Here is a 24,032-nt window from a genome sequence, read left to right on the forward strand (position 1 = left end):
TAGACCGTTGATTTACCTACTTGAATAGTTAAACTCTAGTATTTTTTTGGGCCCTTTATAGATTGCGAAGTTTCAAAATATCTGCACAATCAACAAACCGAATTTAATATCCGGTTAATTTAATCAATTAAACCATCAATTTAAATGATTACAAATGTTGTGTAATCTCACGTCATAACGTGCGACATATCTCGTATCAAAATTTGTTTTATATCACGTCACAGCATGCGATATACCTTGTATCAAAAATTTAAATCTAAGTGGATTTTCAATAGATACAAAATCATCTTACGTCATCTAATACAAAATAAACTCCGCAGTTTGATTTCCTTATATACTGTTAATTCAAATATGACAACAACAATGCGTGTTTTGAAGTGGTTATGTGAAATTTTTCTAGGAAAAGGATCGTAAAAAAAAAAATTTGAATCAGAGACACGCCTCAAGTATCATAAATTGCTTTGAAGTCATTGATAATATGATACTGATCAGTAAATAATTTACACCTCATGTTTCATCATAAATCACATAAAACCGTATTTATGTTGTATCATATTGCATAAACTTATTTGAAATTTTAAATGCCTTTCTTTTTTTCATGATTAGGTTTAAACATATTTATTTATAGTGGATTTGGAAACAAGTTTTGCAACTTATATTAATCCCTTTCCACTTTGTGGTTGCGAGTGCTGCCTTGTAGCGGCATTAGCCTGCTCTTTTTCGAAATCTACAAGGGTGTCTTTAACGTGCAAGAGATATGTCTCTCTCTTAGCACGGGTCAGCCATTTATCGTCCCCTTCCGACGGACTATCATCGTTTCCTCAAGACCATACTCGCAAATGGTGTCAAGGGAGAGCCGAAAATTCAGTCCCAGAAATGTTCATCACAGACGGGAATCGAACCAGGAACCTTTGTGTTAGTAGTCCGATGCACTAACCACTATACAAGTTTTTTATGATTAGATATTGATATAAATATGTGATTGTTGCTGCAGGTACATGATTTTTCCACGTACACGTTAAATCCTTGTTTGTACGAAAATTAACAAGTTCTGGGTCGAAGATGGTGGATTTTTTCCTGCCCGAGGGTATCGCTTGCCCAGTAGTCAGTTCTTCTGTGTTGACATTAATGATCTTTGATATTGTCATATTACAATCATAAATTAAATTATAAATAAAACTGTGATTTTTTTCGAACAACTCGGTGTTTTCAATCCCAGGAGTAAATTACTGTAGCGGTATTTCACAAAACCATTCAGAATTTTAGAAACTTTTTTATTCGAGCGTCACACAAAATATAAGCCAACTGATGTTCAGATAATCCTAAAATTCCAAAAACTATAATGAAAAGTGAACCTTCAAGTCAAAGCTAAATAATTTTAAATATATCCGTTAAACTTATATTAGAAACTCATTACTAGGAAAAGTATGTATCTTTTAGTATAGTAAGTAAACTTATAATAACCCGGTGGTCCAATTGACAACTTTCTATACTGAGATACGAAGTCAAAAGTTAAAAAAGTGTATTATCCTATAAAGACCTATACGGACATATGGAGGGTAGTATTTTATAAACTACACAATGTTTATTGTAAATGGTAGGCTTTAAGATACTGAACATTTTACATAGATATGAGTTTAATTATATCTTGTAAATATCTTAAGATATTTTTAGTGTATTTTTCTTACTAAAGATTCTTATTTTCAGGGTCCTCTTTTGAAGTAAAACCATTAAAAAAAACTAGTTTATTTGTCAGGCAATTAATAAATTCAGCATTTCGGTATATGTTGCTTAAGTTAATAACTAATACTAGCATTGAGTGCATTTGGAGTATCAAATAATTACTGATTTTATCCCACTAAATCTTTAATGAATTGTAAAGTTATTAATTTTAAAAAGTCTAGTTTTATCAACTTTACTTTGGCTTTATATTTGGAAGTTTAAAAATGGATTTATCTTTATTGTTTCTTTGTTTTAAACTGACAATTTCCAATATGACATCGTATGCAGTACTGTATTCTTTAATTTCTGAATATGACATAGGCAAACTTAATTAAACTATTGTAATTATTAGTGCATATGTATCCATGATAACCCAAACAACTTGAAATTAAATACACACACACAAACACGTACACAAACAAGGAAAACAGCTGTAATGAACGAGTTTTATTCATACATTTTATTTTGAAATAGGTATACGAAATATTGAAGGCTTCCTTTTAATATTGAAAGTAATTAAATCATGAATCTCATGTTAAACCATTAAAACGTGTACTTTAAAAGAAGACTAAGAAAACTTATTCCCGCATCAAACATAAATAAGTAAATGACTAAAAAGAAAATATAATGACTAGTTAGAAAAATCTTATGAAACTTGATGTTACTGAAGTAGTATTTCAAATACAGTCACAGTCCTCTAGACAGCATAACATGACCCTTTGTATATTAACTTTGCATATATAAGATGGTGAGAAATTTCAAGGACACAAAGTCGTTTACAATGTTCTTGCAATAAACGTTACAAGTTCATAGCACAAATAACTCTTTTATTTAAATGCTTTATAAAACTAAAATGTACTTATGCAATTAAATTTCTTATACTATAAGTTGGTATTATAAATGATGATATTTCTTATAAACAAAATGGATCTATAACTCTTCATACTTTCGTAATATTTCACGTTGTAAGACAAGACAAAAAACAAAATAACAAGCAATCTAATAAACCGATTGCACAATCGTCCGCACGAGTTATATGAAATAGTACACACGTTTATCCAATTATTCAAAATGATTGAAAGAACATTGGTGATGATATTCAACATTGAGTCATATTTGATTTTATTTATTTAAATGAAAAATCATCAACTTAAACATCGTTGAATTCATTATCTTATTATAGATATTGGATTGAACAACAATGTCAATTACATTAAAAAAAAAAGAGGAATGAAAGATACCAAATGGATATTCAAACTCATAGATCAAATATAATCTGACAAAAGTAAACTACAAAGGAAGAAGACAAACAGACAATCAATAGTACACAAAACACAACATAGAAATATAAAAATTAAGCAAGACGAATCCCACCCAAAACTAACCAACGCCGTAACAAACATGCAATACAATGTATTGTACTTATAATGACGTCTCGAAAAAAAATCATACCATTTTTTCTCTTGAATCGGGCATCGTATTGTAAATCGCATGCCATTTTCATTCTCAATTTTATAATCGTATCATTTGAACAGAACGCTGTACAATTAACATTGACGACGGTATTAGACGCAGTTTTTTTAGACTGTAGGGTGACTTTGTCTGAACGCGCAAATAATTTTATTATAAATATGCGTGGAATTGATCAGCTTCATTTAATAGGGAATAAAAAGAGCTTACAGGTATTCAGTATACAAACGCTTAATGATTAATCCGAATCTCAGAAACTATAATACAAGAGAACAACCCATGGTCGTCTAATATTATTTTATTATATCAAAGTTTCGAAATATCTACACCATCTTTGAACAAAATCTTATATCCGGTGTAACTTGTCAATAACATCATCAATTTAAGTGTTATCGGTTGTCATATGATTCTTGCGACAGATCTCGTATCAATATTTAGATGTAAGTGGGTTTTCTATAGAAACTTATAAATCTTACGTCATCTGATATAATCGAAATTAAGCCAACATTAATTTCCTTATATTTTGTTAATTCAAATATGTATATAGTGATACATCAACACCGCGTGTTTTGAATTGGTTATGTGAACCCTTTTCTAGGATTTTTTTTATATTTTAATCAGAGACATGCCTGGTTCATCATAATTGCATTGAAAAGTCATTGCTTATAATTGACTTTAGATTACATGCTTTTGATCCGTAACATAAATTTACACAAATGTTTTAATCATATAAGCACATTTATGAATGTAGAAAAAAAACACCTTATTGAATGATAGATGATTAGATGTAACTATTGGTATACATATGTGTTTTTTTACCTACAGATAAAATTATCTAACATCATCACGATGATTTAGAAGCACCGGGTTGATGTCACTGATGGTGGAGGTTTCCTCTCCGACGAATTACAATCCCAGTAGTCATCACTTCTGTTTTGACATTAAATATTATGGATATGGTAATAATTATGATTTAAATATTTCTTAAATCGAGATTTTTTCAAAAGTCTAATGTTTTTTTTCTAGACGAGACTAGATTGACCTAGCAGTATTTGACAAAAACCTTTCGGAACTTGGGTATCCTAAATTGTTTTTCAACTTCGTAAATTATTTAGACTTTTTGAACTTTTCACGATGAAAAATATGAAAAAGATATGCCACTAATATTATCGTTTTAGCTGATGGGATTATATATTAAATATAGATTTATCATTATTTCATTCAACGTGTATTTGTGGAACATCACACAATGATATACACTTTCTATATTTTTGAATATTATTTTCCAAACCAATTTCTTTTTTTAGGTGTTATGTCAATATTACAACGACTGACATTGTCAACCACCGCTACATCATTCTACATAAATTTCTGACATAAATAAGGTAAGAGATTAGATTATTTCTTAAATTCTTATTTTTTTTTTTGGCAGTGTTTCTATTTATAAATATGTCTAACTTTTGATTTTGATTTTGTTCGTTATATGAACATAACTATTATACCGAAGCCTATTGAAAGAATGCAACCTAACCAAACCAAGACAGATTTATAAACTTATCTGTTGAAAGTGCTCATGTGTTGTTGTATACACGGACTATATGATTTTTATGAACGACGCAATATTTATTTCATTGCAGTATTATAAAGCTGAAAGATAGTCCAAATTCTTCTGATGATTGTGTCACATTTTTCTAGTCGGGACCGTTTATAGCGTTCTTTACGGTATGGATTATTATTTATTGTGAAGGGCCATACGATGACCTGAAAATGCTTATATCTACGTCATTTGGACAGTTGTCTCATTGGCAATTATTACACTTCGCCTGATGTTTATAATGAATAAGAATGAGTACCCTATATTTTAAACATATTTCTATATGTTTCAGGTTAACTTTGGGTCAGCAATATAATACGAGATAATCAAACAATTTAAATATTGGATAATATAATAATATCTCTATACAAAACATGATTGTTGTGAAATTCTTTTCTATTCTAATCAAAAAGATTAGACATAGTTCGGAGTCAAGATTATTCATTTTCGACTTATAATAATTATCAAATTTCCAAACCACAGAGTGTTTTTATAGTTTTAAATTTCCTTTTGTCTGTTTGAAACTGATTCGTTATTTACCGTTATTGTTATCAGTAACATTATGTTAATTGATTACCCCAAAATAGCTATTTAGTAAATCGACCAAGTGACAACCAACATCCTTGACCAAGTTTTACACAAGTGCTTTAATAGTGCAAAATATTTGTTCAAACATTAAAAACTCAAGTATTTTAGTACATAATTATGTACAAATTGATGTGATCATCTACGTTAACATATTCCGTCACCGAAGAAATAAAATACAGAAAATAATGAATAATAGACAATACAAATAGCGAATTGAGAATTTTTTTGTAAAATTTGATGAAAAAACTAAAGACGACAAAAATTTAAGACCTTCAACTATGAGCAAACACATACCGTCGAGTAAACCCCGGTTTGACACAAGATGAGGAACTGAATACACTAAATAGAACTATCCAAGGATTGAAAATTAAGGTGATTTTATGTCATTATTATTCACCTTTGTCCTTAAAAGGACAAGATATCCAATATCGACATCAACAGCAGAGAATTCAACTTTGGCAAACGCACAGAACTTACAGTGAGGTGTGTTTTTTTTGTTGTTGTCATTTTGACCATGCGATGAAGAATAGCAATAAAAAAAAAAAAATTCACAGAAATAAAAATTTATTACAGAAAGATCCAGCATTTTCGTCGTCTTTTGCTAACATTTTTTTCTCATCTTTATAAAAGTTTACATTATATTTACTTTGTTGTAAACATTTTTTCCAACTAAGGTAAATGAGGGATAAAAACAGAATAATAAAACAATGAAATTACCCATAGTACTTAGATTCTGAAAGTGGTATTTTCATATTGCCGTTTAAGAAAAGAAAACTTTACTCAATTGTTTTGATTTTTAAAATTGATATAACTTAAGAATAGATTATCTGACATTGTTTATCATCTTGATTACGTGGTAGATGGATCTTTTATTTGTCTCTGTAAATCATTTACCTTTCCTGCTTAGTCCATTTTTTATGATATATTTTTGACGTGGCTCGGTACTTATGCATCCCGCCAATGTGTTTAACTATGGTCATGTGTTTTATTCTTGTCTTCCATTTTTTCTTATGTGTTTTGCCTATATACCATATTTTTTTTCTTTGTTGACATTTTTGTTTGTTTTTATATTAGTTAAGATCATAACAGAAAATCATAGACTGCTGTTCTCCTATTTTTTACACTTTTACTTCTTATTTCTGTCTGTTTTGTTAAACCAATGTTGTCAATATGTAATGTTATTAGACTTTCAGACAAATGAAACGATTATCTATCTATAAAACCAGGTTTAATTAGCTATAAAACAAGGTTCAATCCTCAATTTCTACATAAGAAAATGTCTGTACCAAGTCAAAATATATCAGTTGTTTTTCATTTGTAGATGTGTTTGAGCTTTTGATATTGCCATTTGATAACAGACTTTCTGATTTAAAATTTTCTTGGAGTTCGTTTTTTATTTATTTTTTTTAACGACGGCTTATAAAAGATACACTATTTGTTATTTGATGATTGAATAAGGGGATCATTACTTGTTTAGGCTTACTGTTGTTATTCTTTATGGATTTTCTAAATTTAAATATCGACTCTGAGATAACTTCATGTTTGCAGCTTTTGATTTTGCATTTGATAAGGGACTTTCCGATTTGAATTTTCATTGGATTTCTTTTTCTTTTTGACAGGGTATGATGCAAAAGAAAGTGACATCCCAGACAGTCGTCTATATATGTTTAAGAACAACATACTACATGGGAAAGACATGAAGAATAACTTAATATGCTCTTAATTTGGCGTTATTTAGTTTTCGTTCTAATAGAGTGAACAGTAAATGAATTCAAACAAATTGAATAAGTCTGCATGTCCTCGTTTCCTTAGCCTAAACCAACCCCAATCGATGGTTGCTTAGACATTATACTTGCATTTCTATTATGCTGCATGCATTCTCATATCAACATAACATAATCAATTGATTTCTTTGACACAGCTACTATTTATTAGTTACGAAATATCGGGTGTCATTGCATATTACATAATTCATGAATGAACGTTTAAATCTGAACTAGGTGACGTTACAGGACAAAGACCTTTGAATCGACTACATTTGTACTGAATTGAACTTAATGTTTCCATGTACGGTTATTCACACATGGATAAAGTGCATTACTATATTTCCTTTTTTAAAAGTAAACTATATATAAAAATGATCACATGTAAGCAACAAAAAACGTGACATGAAGTAAAAAGCAAACAAATTATAATATCAATAGTTCAATATGTATAACATGATCTGTTTCTCGTTCCTACTCTCTTATACCGACCACAGTACATAATTCCCTGCACTTCTTAAGAATAAATTGATATGAAGTCAATAATAAGAAGTTCGTGCATATGTTATATCATTTCGTTTTTGACAATACACCAATTGACTTTCATAACCACATGACCACAATGTAGGCATCTTCACTTCAAACACATGGTACGGGAATGAGTGAAAAAGGTTTGATGCTATATTGTACGAAATATTCGGGTAAGTTTGTCACCCTCCTTTCCGTCGTTGACACCTACGGAAAATAAATAATTTATAAACTTTCTTACAAAATGCTGATGCTAAAGATGAATGAAACTTAAATAGGTACTTCGATACAGCCACGATTTATATCTGGTAAATGACGTCATAAGGGAGTATATAATGGACGATCTTTTCCGGTAAAAGACATGATTCGAGAAAAGCATTAATAATTTTACTTTTCCGAGACGAAAATTTAAATAACACACATGCTATGACATATTTAAGCTATGTGCAATGTATACATTGCTTACATTTTAATCAAACTTGTGTATCCAGTTATTTCTGATGATTAATAAATGATTTAATGTTGATTTTTGTTAGTCTCAAACATGTAGATATACAATATATGAACACTGTCGGGAAATATAATATTATTTGCACGAGCTCTAGAAACATGACGAAAAATGAGGCTCACTGAGTATTTTTCTGTTACGTACCGAGTACAAATAAATTTTATATTTCCGACAATGTACAAATGATATTGATTTTATCCTGCTATTTACATTCCGGTAATTCAAGGTTTATTCTTTTTTAAATCCAAGAAGTTGACTCTTATTTTACACAGACACCAACATAGTTGAAACGCGGACCCGCAAAAAGGACCCAAAATTAACACAAATAGAAATATACACATTACCATTTACACAATATAAAAGCGGCGCAACAAAAAACATTATTTGCACGAGTAAAAAAGAGCAAAAAAGTAATTGGTTATTTCTATTATAGTTGGCTGATGGAAGGACAAAAGCTAATTATTTTAAGAGGCTTAAAAATTGTGCCCTCAAAACGTGAAGTTGTCTATGTCGATAATACAAAGTTGTGCGCTAAATTATTAGGATTGCTATTAATGTCGCGGAAAGCGTCTGAGGTGTAGGTGGTGTTTGTCATTTGCTTTTTTAATACATCTTCAAAAGGGTGTAACATTAAAACTTAAGTACATGAATTCGAAACTTTTTCATATAAATTTCGAATTATGAAATGATATCAGATTGATTTCGTAAAGGTTTAAATAAATAATTAATTAGCAGGAAACACGTAGACAAGTTATATCAATTTGTGTAAGTCATGTAGACTCATTAAGAACTCCGCTCATATCTGAAACATTTATATAAATGTAGGTGTTATTATTTACATTTCTACTTTTCTGAAAATATTTCAAATAATCACGTATGACAATTGATAAATGACGAATTTCATCTGTAAATGAGCCGCTTAACATTCGGAATATCATGAGATTGATAGTAGACGACATAAATGAAATTCATATAATTTCGGAGGATTCTCGAATCCCAGAAATATACAAAATAAACTCATCATAGATACCAAGATAGACATATTTTTTGTATTTTTTCAAGACGCACGTGTCGTCTACAAAAATCTCACCAGTGACGCTCGAATCATAGCAAGTTTAAAAGACCTAATATAGTACGAAGTTGAAGAGCATTGAGGACCAAATATTCTTAAAGTTCTGCAAAATACAGCTTAAGTAATCTATTCCTAAGGTAGAAAATCCTTATTAATTCAAAAATAAATTCAAAATTTAGTAAGCTTATGGTTGCGGACAATTTACAAATTATAAAAATTCCAGACGCGGAAAAGATTCACAAAATAAGCTAATACATTTTAAAGACCATTATATTTCAGTAAATAATCTGACATGGAAAAACTACAAATAAATCAAATGATAATAATTTTCATTCCATAATAAAATCAATTTTAATATAAATTGACGATCAGCACTGTAGCGAAAAGGGTAAGATAAAGGTTTCGAAGCAATATTAAGCTGGATAAAACTAAATGTATGAAGTTAAGACAGATAACACCATCATGGTAAAACGAAATAGACAAAAATATAAAGCAATAATCCGCAAAACAATACATGTACTTATATCTACCGGCTGACACTGATAGAAGCATGTAGAGTTTATATCTCCAAGCTGATACTGATAAAACAATGTAGAGTTTACATTTTCCGGTTTGTACTGATATTCGAGATAAGAAACTAAAGTATACCAAGGTCATGATTCAAATGACCGTTACTTTTCATTAATTTTATTTTTTCAAAAATAACATTTGTCATCTTTTCATTGTAAATTACTTATTACTTATTTCAAACCCTATTTACATCAACGGTAGTCCGAGATATTGATGAAGAAAGGTTTTGTTATGTGCATACAGGTATTAGTAGTAGAATAGGAGTTATAAACCATGTAGTAAAGTAGATACAATTAAAAACCAATTGTTCAGAGAACCATTGATGGTCTTTCCACCAGTTTAGACCTTTTTTTATATGAAAATATTAAAATTTGGTTTTAAATGTCAATTTTAGCGTCAAATGACAGCTTATTGAACGCTTATTCCAAAAATATATGGTTTCTATAAAAAAAAATATATAGAAAAGGGAGATAATCTTTTACTTCCGGTTTAAAAAGTTTACTTCCGGTATTGTTTGATAGTTTACTTGACACTGATTCCAAAAATATATGGTTCTATATACTTGTACATTGATTTAGTACAAAAAATAGCTACTTCCGGTTTACAAAAGGTCACTTCCGGTTGTGTTTTTTAAGGTCACATTGCTTACAACATAATGCAAAAAGTCCCATGGCTTTATCATGTGTACATATGAGGTAAAAGCAAAGGTCAAAATCTAGAACGTTTAATTAGCATATGACCTTGAGCTCAATTTCAAGGTCATAAACCAAGGACCTCAAATCAAAAGACTCTAGTCCTCTACTGTATATTGTTAATGAGTTATATTACCATACGTATGATATTAGATATAAAAAGGGGGAAAAACTCGCGTCAAATGTCTTCGTTCCCTTTCGAATAAAATTTATGTGTTACGACATGTTGCAACTAACAATTGTCTGAAAATATTTTGTCGATATCTTGTATGATTTCTGAAAATAAGAGATAACAAGCCAAAATCAAAAATTTGAACATGACCTTGACCTTTGACCTTGACCTCATTTTCATACTTTTTGAGCAAGGGCCTCAAATCAGAAGACCCTAGGCCTCTATCACTTATGGTTTTCCAGTTACAAATTTATTTCAATTATTTCAATATAAAAGGGGAAATAACTCTCATATGGAGTCTTCGTAAAGCGTCGGTCAAAATAAAATGTAACATCCTGAGGATATAACGAGCAATTTGGAAAAATAAATTTGTCGCTTTCTTTTACGGTTGCAGAGGAGATCTGATAACAAGAAAAACAGTGTTTGGGGAGATAACTCTTACAAAGAAATGTGTTCGGTTAAACAGGGTGAGTTTCAAAAGCGTATAAACTGTATGATATCATATACAAAAAAACTAAGCGACATCTTTTGAAACATTTTTACACCCCAAGAAAAAAATTAGGCAGAAGAAAAAAAAAATAATCAGAACAAAATCAATAGGTCTTTCCACACGGAAAGGTGGAAAGACCTAATAAATAATGTAAGATATATCTACATAAAAATGGAACAATTACGATAAAGGTCAGTAAGTTCCGTGTTTTTAATATGGACTGCGTTCTGACATCCCACCGCTGTAGCGATTCTTACAAAAGACGACAGAGCTATAGAAAAAGATGCAAGCCGTCGGAAACCACTTGACGGGCTAAGACCCAGTCTGCTTAAGTGGCAGTTCTGAGTACAACTGAATATTAGAAAATAATATTATTGTAATGCAAAACTTAATTTTAATGCAGCAATCATTTGATTTTGATTTCAGTTACCATTGCATGATAAAACTACAACTGCATGTATGGAGAAAGTATGGAAAAGACAAGAAACATATAAATAGATGCTTTAGCGTGTATGACAAAAAGTCTGACAAAATGCCAACTTGAATTTTATTTAAGTTTTACTGACCTAAAAATATTTTGATTTTCAGAAAATTGAATTTGTTTTGATGTATTACAAACGGACTAAAGATTGTAGTGATATATGGTCATGGCTATACAATTAAGTATTAACATTAAACCATTGTAAAATGAACTATTTTCTAGTATAGAGGCTGACATTGAATCAAAGTGACATTATCAAGTGAATAATAATGAAAAAAAAATGAGGGCCCTCATGGGGTTTTTGATTATGTGATTACTTGGCCGTTTTTTTAATGATTATTTGATTATTAAGCCAAATATTTCATGATTATTTGATTACCTAGGACTATATTTTTAGTTTATGATTATTTGATTACTAAAGATAAGCAAATATTTAATGATTATGTGATTATATTGGCAAAAAAATGGTGATTATGTGATTACTAGGACCCCCCCATGAGGGGCCTCAAAAATGTCTAAAAATAAAAAACAAGCAGGATAAGAACAAAGAATTTATAATTTCTGGCGAATTACTAATTGGAATGCAAAAATAAAAATTATATCCGTTAAAAGGGCGACTAAGATTTGTCTTTCAGTAAGGGTAAACGCTAATTTACGAATGTACGCAGCCAACATGAAGTTTTCCCATAGGCAATATTGTAAAAGAAAATCCATTCAGAATGGAAATAGTTTGCCTAAAAGGAATAATGATTCCGTTATTCCCGTTATTCAATCATCAAATAGCAAATAATAATAATACCCCCACCCCACCCCGTTATATTTGTAATGGAATGATACTGGTAGGTTTTTCTTTTCTTAACCACGATAACGTCCCATTTTTCGCTTGTATGCATGCCAAATACATTTCTAAAAGTGAGTATATATATATACGACTGATGCCACCACTCGAACAGTCCCGTTTGAGATCACCTTACTTTTGTATGAACACAATCTTTGGTTTCTCGCCATTGAATGATGGGTTCCAGCGACAGGCACATATAGAATGTAACGAGAGTTGAAAAATGTTTGTTAGAAATCAACCGGAACAGAGGTTTAACAGCACAACACAAGAACAAACAGTTAAAATCGTTGGAAAATGCTTTACTCAACAGAGTACAAGGCAAAATACACAACTTATAAACAAAAACAGACAAAAGGTATTGATTTAAGAGAACACGCGGCTACTGAAAGCTAATTCAAATAAAAAAAATTTATTGATGCTACATATGGTTGCGGATACATTGCATTATTTTCAAAACAACAACCTTGTACCACAAACCTTGTATATTACTTATGAACAATTTCAAAACCAATTTACGTACAGCGGTAGTCTGTTTTGATTCTAACAGGGGAAAGTAGGAGAATGAAAGTGGCATATGCGTTGAATAAAATGAATAAGATAAATAATTTATGATTCATCTATATAAGAATAGATAAATTACGATTTCTATGTCAGCAATTTCCATGGTTTTGATAAGGAATGCGCTCTAAATATATATATATATATATTTAATCAGTGATTTTATTTTATACAACAAAATAAATAAATCGTGCGTGATGAAACAGTCTGAAACATTGCCAACTTTGTATTTTATATAAGTTGTGCTGACCTAAAATTATTTGATTTTCAGAAAATGGAATGTGTTTAGATGTATTATGAACGCGATTAAAGATTTGGGTGGTGTATGGTCAAGGCTACGAATAAATATTAAAATCAAACCATTGAAAACTGAACTATTTTCTAGTATTGAGGCTTGAACTGAACCAATGAAAAAGCATTAAAAACCAACAGCAGCACAAGAAAAAATATTTATAATTGCATGCTTGGTTTAAAAATGAAAACCTTGAACCACTGTTTCTGCAAACAAGGAACACTACTATAAACAAATAAAAGTTCGCTAAATAATTTCTTAAATTATTCTAAGATAAAGATTATATATCGGCACATAGTGTTTGCAAAACTTAATACTGATCATGCAGGACCCTTGTGGGTAGTCAAGGTCGTGAAAACCCTTCTCGTTAAAACTGAATTTCTACGGGATTAATTTCATACAAAATTCTAGAAAATTTAAAGCATCATTATTGTCTAGCTATTGGACATATTAGTTCACCAATGTTACTTAAAAAAATCAATATATATGTAGGTTAACACCGGTCTTTTTCCACTGTAGCCCATTTTATATTGATAAAAACTGACATAACTGTTGTATGATCTTGATACATTAGATCCAACATAAGTAAAGAAAATGAAAACTACATAACTAGCCTATCCATTTGTTAATTTTTTAATGTATTTTCTTAAATTTGTACTTATACCTAATGCGTACGGAGCTCAATTTGAAAAATAGAATATTTGAAGCCATGTTCTGTTGGGTATGCTTATTTCTGATTTGATCATTTTATTTCCGACCTTACTGTATTTTTGACATATTTATCTCTCTGTTTCTAAATTCCATGGTTGATGGGCGTCTTTATTTATTTATGGTGACAATTTAACAGGGGTTACTAGAGCAGATTTTGAAAAAATAAACATACAGACCAAAAAAACCTTTATCAGTTCAAGAAAGAATATTTAAACACTTGATATGATCAATATTTCATTGAGATAATCAAACAAAAAGCATAGGCATTGAAAACGATTGGTTGTTCTGTAAAACAGGACGACCTTGTTTAACAGAAAATAAAGCTTACATAGGCTTACGTAAAGAACTTAATTAAAAGGGCATTATTATAGCAGTGTTTTGTATTCATACTAGCTTTAATGCATAAAATCTCTTGGATAAGCTAATCATATATGAACGAATGAACCAGTTTCAGACAGCAAACGATTCATTTGTGCAATAGAACTGAAACCAACAGATTTTTCTGCATTGTTGCAAGCCCATATATGATCACGTCTTTTTGTCTTGTTTAAAATCATACTACATCGCCTTGTTATTATTATATAAACATAGCTACAAAAGCAGTTTAAGATCGACTTTAACTGAGCATTGATATATAGTTTCCCTTAGAAATTTAGCCCGTTGGAAGCGGTGGAATGGGTCATAACTTCTAGACAGAAAATGTTGTCACAATATTTACATACGATGATGGCACATTCATTACAAAATACATTCTTTAATTTGGACACCGTCTATTCATTATATTAATGGCTTATTAACAAAAATGTTATGAACTGTTATGCATCATTCGAAAACTATTGCCTTTGAAGCAAACGTTTAAGTGTATAGTATAGTCATATTTTAAGAAACATGTTAGAAACGTTTTGTGGTATAATTGACTGGTTAAGGACTCTTAACTCGTTTAATATACCGTAAAAAACGAACTTAACAGCCATCATGAAAGAACAATAATTTGCAGCAAAAACCATACGGAAACCAAGAAAAAATTCTTGAAAGCGATCCCTACTTGCTTCCCCTACTTGCTTCAAATATAGCACCCGTTATTTTACTTGCAGAAAATTTAAAAAAAAGAGTCACAATCGAAATATGATAAAATATCAAGATCCGTGTAAACAGTGGCCACAAGATCTGTATTTGAAGCAGTTTGGAAATTCTCCCTGGTGACCTGTTCTTCTCATTGTTATGCTTTAAAAAGTCGTGCTGTCGACTGTCAAACCGTATTGTCAATGTGGTCATAGAAATTTTTAAATAAAAGGAATACGGAAAGACTTTTGGAATATGCTACTAATGCAAAATGCTTAAACATTTGGTGCTACATTTACAGATAAAAAACATGCTTTGAAATTAAATTAAAAAAAAACCAACTGGTATGTTTTGTATTTAATATTTAATAGAGTGTATTTATGAAATTATTTTCTAGAAAACAAACCAGTATTATATGTCAAAATAACTATTTTCTCTTTTGTTTATATCGATACCAAAGTGTAGATATGTTTATAAAAGGTCTTTATAACTATGTCCTAGTTGAGAATACCTTCATTTAACATTAATCTACATCAAAAGTTATCTAGTACAGTTTAAATTTTCAGAAATAAGTTATGTTCCAAATATATCATTTATTTATGGAAGTGCTTTAGATATCTCATGTCTTAAATTGGGAACAATTTCTTTTGGAAGGCCTACTGACCTATTTTGTTTTAAGTTTGAAGAATGTTCATTTGTCAACAAATGTTGATGTGTTTTGACGAAAATGAAATTAAAACAGGGACTATTTTTCTTTTAAATAGTTCATAACAATTAGAGAACGTCTTCTATTACTACTGTTCTATTAATTTAATATATCAACTAAGTAGCTTTTTTTTCTACTTCTGAATACAAAACCAGTGCGACTTAATTCATACATAGAATATAAGTTGTTGCTTTTTAGATTTTATGTGATAATAATCTCAGGCTGTATAAGAATCATGTCTTCACTAAGTTAACTACGTTTTTAACATTTTAAATTGTTATGAACAACGCTACTCTCTTTAATTAAACCAAGCATGCTAGAGATTGAAAGTTTGGAAAGCCATCAATACACAATGGTTAAGAGCATAGACACCAAGTTACCATGCATAAAAAGCAACCACAAGAAACTTTGTATAGAATTTTTCTGCATTTGTATACTTATAGAATAACTAATGGAAGAATTCAAATAGAGAAAAATATTCAACGAGTGACCGAACAACACATTAATTCACGAATGCGCGTAGCTCATGAGTTAATTATCAGTGTTGTTCGGTCACGAGTTGAATATTTTTCTCTATTTGAATTCTTTAATTAGTTATTATTTTTATTACATTGACAAATGGCTTTTTTAAAGAAATTAATATAAAACATGTAAGGAACTATGTCTTTTTTCTACGCATTCACAATTTGTTTTGATCCGCCGTTATCGACGTCTTGACAACGCCTATTGTTGTATGACGTCAGAGAGTGAAATAACCACGTTTATTTCACATGTGAAATTATCGGTTTTTATTTAACTGGGAAATCAATGTAATTCATTGCAACCAATGTAATAATAGTATTTATTTTCTGCTAGCAGTATAGATTTAAACTGATGAATAAAAGAATGGCAAATGCTGAAACTATATGCAGTGTTTTGTTTGGTCGAGAGTTTTGAACAGATTGTAAAGAACATAAAAAATTATATCTAGGTGAATAGATTCCGCTATTATAAGAAAGCACAATATGCTACAAAGAGAGTATTTTCTGCAGACAGTTTAAAAATATATTATGTGCGTTTTCTTGCTCCTATAGTTTATCTTTTTAACAAAGAAGTAACAGGGTTTATAAAAATGAGTGATTTTATTTATTTGCAATGGTTTTCTAAAAATGGTATATAAGGGTCACTAGATCACAAAGGTCAAGTCTAAATGTGTTAATCGATCTTTCACCTCTATATATCTTCAATGGTTCCGTTTTCAGAAAATTGTTTACACCAAAAGAATGTCGGTCTACTATAATTTGTATAATATCCATTGACTTGTTTCAATGTTTCTATATTTCACTTTATTATATACTTAGTATTAAATACAGATAAATTGTATGTGTAATACAATCATTGGCAAGTCTGCTGTATCAGCCACCCGTGATGATATCGATATCAGCAGGTTGCAAAAGCTTTATCACACCTTTAATCTATATGACGTCACGTCATCGATTGCAGTCACTGTTACAAAGGCTTTCAAACCCCTTATCTGTATGACGTCATGTCAAACCTATAATCTGTATGACGTCATTTCAAACCTCATTATATGTATGACGTCATGTCACATAAAAAAATCTACGTGAAGTTTATGTATATAATAAAGTGTATATAATATGGCTTTTTCAATATCACACACCGTATCAACCCTCAACCAATATAATCCCTCGAGCTGAGCTCTTGGGATTATATTGGTGTCTCGGGTTGATACGGATGTGATATTGAAAAAGCCATATGATATTCTCTATATATCTATTCTTTCAATTTTGAATGTTGTCTATTGATATGCAAACAGATTGTCAATATCAGTTTTTGATGTAACAGTATTCTTATGGTTAAAAAGTAAACACAAGCAGGCTTCATTTAATCGTCTTATATTTTTTTATTGTGTATTTTTTGTCCTTGCTTTTTGGATCTTGGGGAGCGTTATACAACTATAAATTTAACTTCTTCTAATAAGATTTTTACACAATGATAATTGAAATTATGCACCTTGTATTTAAAAGTAACGGCAAAGTTGTCATAAAGGGCCTTCTCTATATTTTCTGTGAATATATTCCCATATACATTAAGTATTTGAAAATAATTGTATTTTCTTTATTTGCCGTTAAACTCACTTCTTGATATAGAATATATACTATACAAAGCATTGCATTTTAGTTTAAGGGAGTCATACCACCATGAGGCAACCACCGATGTCGTCGAGTGTATGAGATTCGGGAGCTTGGAAGATGCATCTAGATTTTGATATTTTCATGCAATTTTACAAGATGGTCATTGTCTTTATATTAAAATTAACTATGATATTTATATGTTACTCTTATTGCGTTTCAGACTTAAAGTGAAAAAGAGGTATACAATAAACCTTTTTACTTCTGAATTAAGTTCCTTTTGTTTAATATTAAAAGTTTTAAATTTAGGTAAAAAAAACCCAGGAATAACGACATTTTGGGGGTTTGAAAAGGAACAAACGACCACACTTCGTTTATGGACTGTATTAGCTTGATATTTTATTACGCTTTCTTCTGCAGGTAAAATATTTTTTCGCGGTCACTCTTATTCAACGTAGTATAGAATGCATAGGCTAAGAATAATCCTAATACAAATGACTTTCCAATAATATTCAATTTCAAACGATTTTAATTTTGTATTTTAATTTCTAGAATGCAGCATATCATATAGAAAAAAGAGCACATAGAAAATGATAAATAGCAAAATAAGTAAAAAGAATATATCACACAAAACAAAACAAACAGTGCAGAAACGTAATATTTTAATAAGACTAGTATTTAGATTTCTTAGAAAACGATGATTTATTCGTCGAGAAAGTTCATCCTATTTATCATGTCAGTCACATTTATATCAAAACAACCTACATTTAGTAGTAAAAACAAATAACGAAGATATGAAAAAATACTCATATCTTTCAGTGTTACAACCGCAGGTCAATAATTACGAGGAATTCACTACAATAATATGTTTAAGAACTTGTTCAAAGAACGTTTGAAGTCAGTTACTAGTTTTCAAGAACATCTCAGATATAACTTATGTTTACAAGTATCAGTAAAGTAGTTTTATACCAGCATTACACATGTATATAGGATATAAAGTGAATAAAGTGTTACCCTTACTGCTTACATTGTTTATTACATCTTACACATTCTTCATAGTTACTTTGCATACCTTACAAAAATGTAATGTGTACATTGTATATAAACTTATCATACATACCATGATTGAAATTGTATTTGCGCCAGACGCGCGTTTCGTCTACAAAAGACTCATCAGTCACGCTCAAATAAAAAAAGTTACAAAGGCCAAATAAAATACGAAGTTGAAGAGCATTGCGGACAAAACATTCCTAAAAGTTTTGCTAAAGAAAGCTTAGGTAATGTATTCCTTAGGTAGAAAAGCCTTAGGTTTATAAAAAATTCAAAGTTTTGTAAACAGTTAATTCATAATTATGACCATATCAATGAAAATTCATGTCAACACAATTCCTGACTACTGATCTGGTGATACCCTCGGGGATAAAAAAACTCCACCAGCAGTGACATCGACACAATGGTTGTAAATATGCTCGTCATGGATACCAGAATTGAAATTTTGTATTTGCGCCGGACGAGCGTTTCGTCTACAAAAGCCTCACCAGTTACTCCTGAATCATAAAAAGTTACAAAGGCCAAATAAAGTACAGCATGTACAAAGTTGAAGAGCATTGAGGACCACTGTTTCAAATTAGCAAATGAAATCTGGAGTTTAGCATTCAATCGTCAACAATAAATGTCTGTCGATATAAAATGCCGAGCTCTAAAAAAGGGACTATCAAAGATTTGCCGTCATCCCCAAATTCATCTTATATCAAATACCATTGACACACAATACCTTATAACGATATTCCTGACTTGAGACAGACAGACACAAGAATATATGGTCATGATATTTATAGGGTATCGTTGAACATCTCAACGGGGTTGATTTTCTCGCTTTAGCCGGTAGGACGAAACCGAGTTAAGTAATCGAGTTGAGATGACCAATGATAATCTGTATATCGCTTTTTTTTTACCTATGACGACGTTGTCAATGTCATTAGCAACGCCACGTGCCTCCTTAGTTTCTAGCGATAATTTTCCATCTCAAGCGAATAGCAGATCAACGGCAAAATGCACAAAATAACGATAAAACGCTTTACACAATATTCCAAGCTCTAAATCGATTCGATTCTCACTCACTGATATTTTATATTTTAATGTTATTTGTACAATTTAATTGAACACATATGGGTAATACTATTAAAGCTGGACAGTAAAGAAGGATGAATCAAGTTTGATAGGAACTCGAAGCGATTCTCTTTTCGCTCTCAAGCTTTAAAGTTTTATATTGCACGACTTTTTAAACTACATTCTTCCGACTACTAATTAATTTTGAAGGTCACTTTTTAGATTTTTTTATCATATTATCCTAAAGGACTATAATAATACTATGATACTAAAAATGTCAAGAAAGCTAAGTAACTGCGAGTAATCTCAGATCTGAACTAAGAGTCTTTTTGTTGTTGAGATATACAAGTACCCGTCCACGTCCACTCTGTGTCGTATTTCTATTTGTATCCATCAGATGATTTAAGACTTTTACAACTGATTTTCATAGTTCCTTCTTATGTTGTGGTATTACACATAGGTTAGGGGATGGTTAATGTGTTTAACCCCACCACATTCTGTATGTATGTGCCTGTCCAAAGTCAGGAGCCTGTAATTCAGTGGTTGTCGTTTGTTAATGTGTTAGGCAGCATATGGTTTTTTTTTTTCTGTACAAACTTTTTTTTTCGCCTGCGGCGAAAAACAATCTATTTTTTTCGCGAAAAGTCGAAAACAATTTTTTTCTTTCAATTTTAGCATTACATATAGTGGCAGCTGAGGGTGAAACAAACAATTTTTTTTTCTCAGAATCAAAAACAAATTATTTTTTTCTCCAAAAACTGGAAACAAACTTTTTTTTCCAAAAAAAACCATAGCCCCCCCCCCCCCTTTCCCCCAGAAAATCAAATGGTTGCTGTCATACATATTTGTTTTTTCGTTCATTGTTGTACATAAATTAGGCCGATAGTTTTCTCTTTTTAATTGTTTTATATTTGTCCATTCGGGGCCTTTTATATCTGACTATGCAGTATGAGCTTTGCTCATTGCCGAAAGTCGTACGGCGACCTATAATTATTAACTTTTGTGTCATGTGGTCTCTTGGGAAGACTTGTATCATTGGCTATCATCCCACATCTTCTTTTTTTTTATATATTTAATGAGGAATACAAATATTAGTAAATGAGAATTCTGTAAGATTTGAGTTAAAGGGTAGAAGCTCATTTTTGAAAATTGAGCAACTGTGTTTTAACAAATATCTTGACATACAACTTAATGTTATATACGCTCTTAAATTCTTGTGACGAGAAACATGTCGCAGTACAGACTGTCAACATTAATTTAACACCTGCATTCAGATATGGCAGATCGTAAATCTAATCTGTTTGTTCTTGGAAAATAAATGATCGAATGTGCACCGAGTCTAGGAAAATAAATGATCAAAGTTCTATGTAGTATATCAATGTCAAACAAAATACGAAATAGTGGTAACAGCTTTCCCTGCTCTCTAATATAAAGATAATGCATGGTCCTTCTGTGGATAGGTTGCTAACCAAAATATGGGTGCATTAAAATAAAAGAATTATGTAATTTTGTCGATTGGGTAGATTGAATGTTTAAACTTTGATTGTTAGTATGTTGTGAAAAGTTCACACACCAGGAAGTTAAGATTTTAACAGATAGCCCACCTGTTTTAAGAGGATGTCACTGTCACAATTATATATCCTTTTTATTAACCATTCAAATCCGCTATATCGAACCGAATTATAGGAAATGTAAGCAGTATTACAATTCCGGAAAAGTGATCAATTTCCAACCTTGAGTTTCTTTGAATAACAAGTTATTTTACAAGTCATAAAGAACAATATTATGTAACCGTTTGTAAATGATACATATTACGATTGTCAATGTTCGTTATTGAATTTTAATAGATTCATATTTTCAGGTTTGTTTTTTTTTTAAATTTACCCCAAATCCATCTAAACCGTCTGATTTAAAGTATTGATGTTTAATTTACATGACACAGAATGCAAAAATCTGAGTGTTCGAAAATGGTAAATATGATTTCTGTTCAATATAAGGATAAGAAAATTTGGTATGATTGCCATTTAAACAAATTTTCAGCAAAGACCAACTGACGTACGTTCATGTATGCATCTATATTTCACAGTACTGCCTTCAACCATGAACAAAACCAATACGTAGAGTATACTATTAAGGCACCAAAATGACAAAAATGTGAAACAGTGCAAAAAAGAAAACCAACAGCCTACAATAAACGAAAACAACGAAAATGTAACACAGCGAATAACGACAATCACTTAGTAACAGGAACCTGACATGAGAGAGGAACTAAGAGAATGTGTTGGTTTCAAATATAATTATAAAATGCTACATGTACAGACGTAAACGAGTTAAAGAAAAATGTACATTGAAATGGCCGAAGCTTTCGATTGCATCATAACCTATTACTCTGCATATCATGGCACGTTATGGAGATTATTGTCCTGAAGTTCATACATTTGGAAAAGATTTGCAAAAAAAGGATGTACTGTTTAAGGCAAACTTTTATAGGCGATAATGGTTTGATGACACGGTCAGCAGGGAGTTTTTTGTCGTAGAAGGCTATGATTTACATATTTAAAATCGTATTGTTTTATAAAAGAAATTATATTTGATAACTTTAAATTTAAAGTTTTATCTTCATTAGATAGAAAATCGAACTTACGAAGACATATATCATTTAGTTTTTGTAATGGCGGTTGGGGCAAGTTTTTTTTTTTCTTTTTTCGGGAAATACAATAGGCAGTGTTTTCAATAACGATCAGGAACAAAAAAATGTCCGTTTTTATTTTTTTAACTACATTATTATCTCCCAACCCCAATTTCACTCACAAACATCAATTTATGTGATCGGTGCCTAATTCAAGCTTGATATATTGAGATCTTATTGGTGGTCCTGTCGATTTTTATTTTTTGTTTAAGTTGCATGGGAATAAAAATGTCCTTGCAAAACCAATATTTGCTATTACTGCATTAATTTTGCCCTATATTTTGAGAAAATTGCATTCAAAATTCCATGCGAGATAGTTTGTTTTTGCCTTTTATTAATTTGTTTTGTCAATTTAAAAAAAACCCATGTTTCTTTCAACTAAAGTATGGAGGCCTTGCATGATAAAGATAAACTCATTATAGATACCAGGATTAAAATTTTATATTTACGCCAGACGCGCGTTTCGTCTACAAAAGACTCATCAGTGAAGCTCGAATCAAAAAAATATTTAAAATGCCAAATAAAGTTAGAAGTTGAAGAGCATTAAGGACCAACAATTCCTAAAAGTTTGCCAACTACAGCTAAGACAATCTATTCCAAGCCTTGAAGGCATACAACTTTGCTCAGTGCTCGGAGCACAAAAATCATGCTCGAAACATGAAATCCTGCAATTTGATTGGTTGATTTTCGATTCTGAGTACACAAATCATGCTCGAAAGTTTTATGACCGTGAGACCTGAGGTAGAAAAAACTTAGTATTTCATAAATTCAAAGTTTTGTTAACAGTTAATTTATTATTATTAACATATCAATGATAACTTAGGTCAACACAGAAGTGCTGACTATTGAGCTTGTGATACCCTCGGGGAAATAAATCTCCACAAGCAGTGACATCGACGCAGTGGTTGTAAATAAACTCATCATAGATACTAGGATTAAAATTTTATATATTTACGTCAGACGTGCGTTTCATCTACAAAAGACATAATATCTTCGGAATTAACGAAGTGCATTGCTATATACATGTAGGCTTCCATCATTTATTTATTCATTATCTAACGTTATATTTTTTCTAATGAAGTATTTTTGACGCTTAAACACGCTTATTTTCCATATACAATAACAAGTTAAAATACATATTAAGTATTCGAATTTATAGTACACATATGATGATTTTAGAATCTTTTATCTTCAATATTTCATTAATTGAGTTTTATATTCATATTCATACCTGCTTTAGTATTTCGATGTAACAGGTTTTAATTTGTTTTGAATCGAATTA

The 24,032-nt window shown here is 30.6% G+C and overlaps 2 long non-coding RNA genes across 3 annotated transcripts in view; one reads left to right on the forward strand and one right to left on the reverse strand.

The window, feature by feature from the left end:
• LOC143045119 (uncharacterized) overlaps positions 1-8,195 on the forward strand; it is a 32,715-nt gene extending 24,520 nt beyond the window's left edge. The window contains exons 2-5 of the long non-coding RNA XR_012968873.1: positions 4,018-4,151; positions 4,500-4,577; positions 4,830-4,914; positions 6,994-8,195. This is a non-coding gene — a long non-coding RNA (uncharacterized LOC143045119). The remainder of the gene's footprint in view (positions 1-4,017; positions 4,152-4,499; positions 4,578-4,829; positions 4,915-6,993) is intronic.
• Positions 1-24,032, reverse strand: part of LOC143045117 (uncharacterized) — a 127,342-nt gene that overhangs the window by 32,619 nt on the left and 70,691 nt on the right. The window lies entirely within an intron of this gene.

This window comes from Mytilus galloprovincialis, chromosome 9, assembly GCF_965363235.1.
Source record: "Mytilus galloprovincialis chromosome 9, xbMytGall1.hap1.1, whole genome shotgun sequence".
NCBI classification, from domain to species: Eukaryota; Metazoa; Mollusca; class Bivalvia; order Mytilida; family Mytilidae; genus Mytilus; species Mytilus galloprovincialis.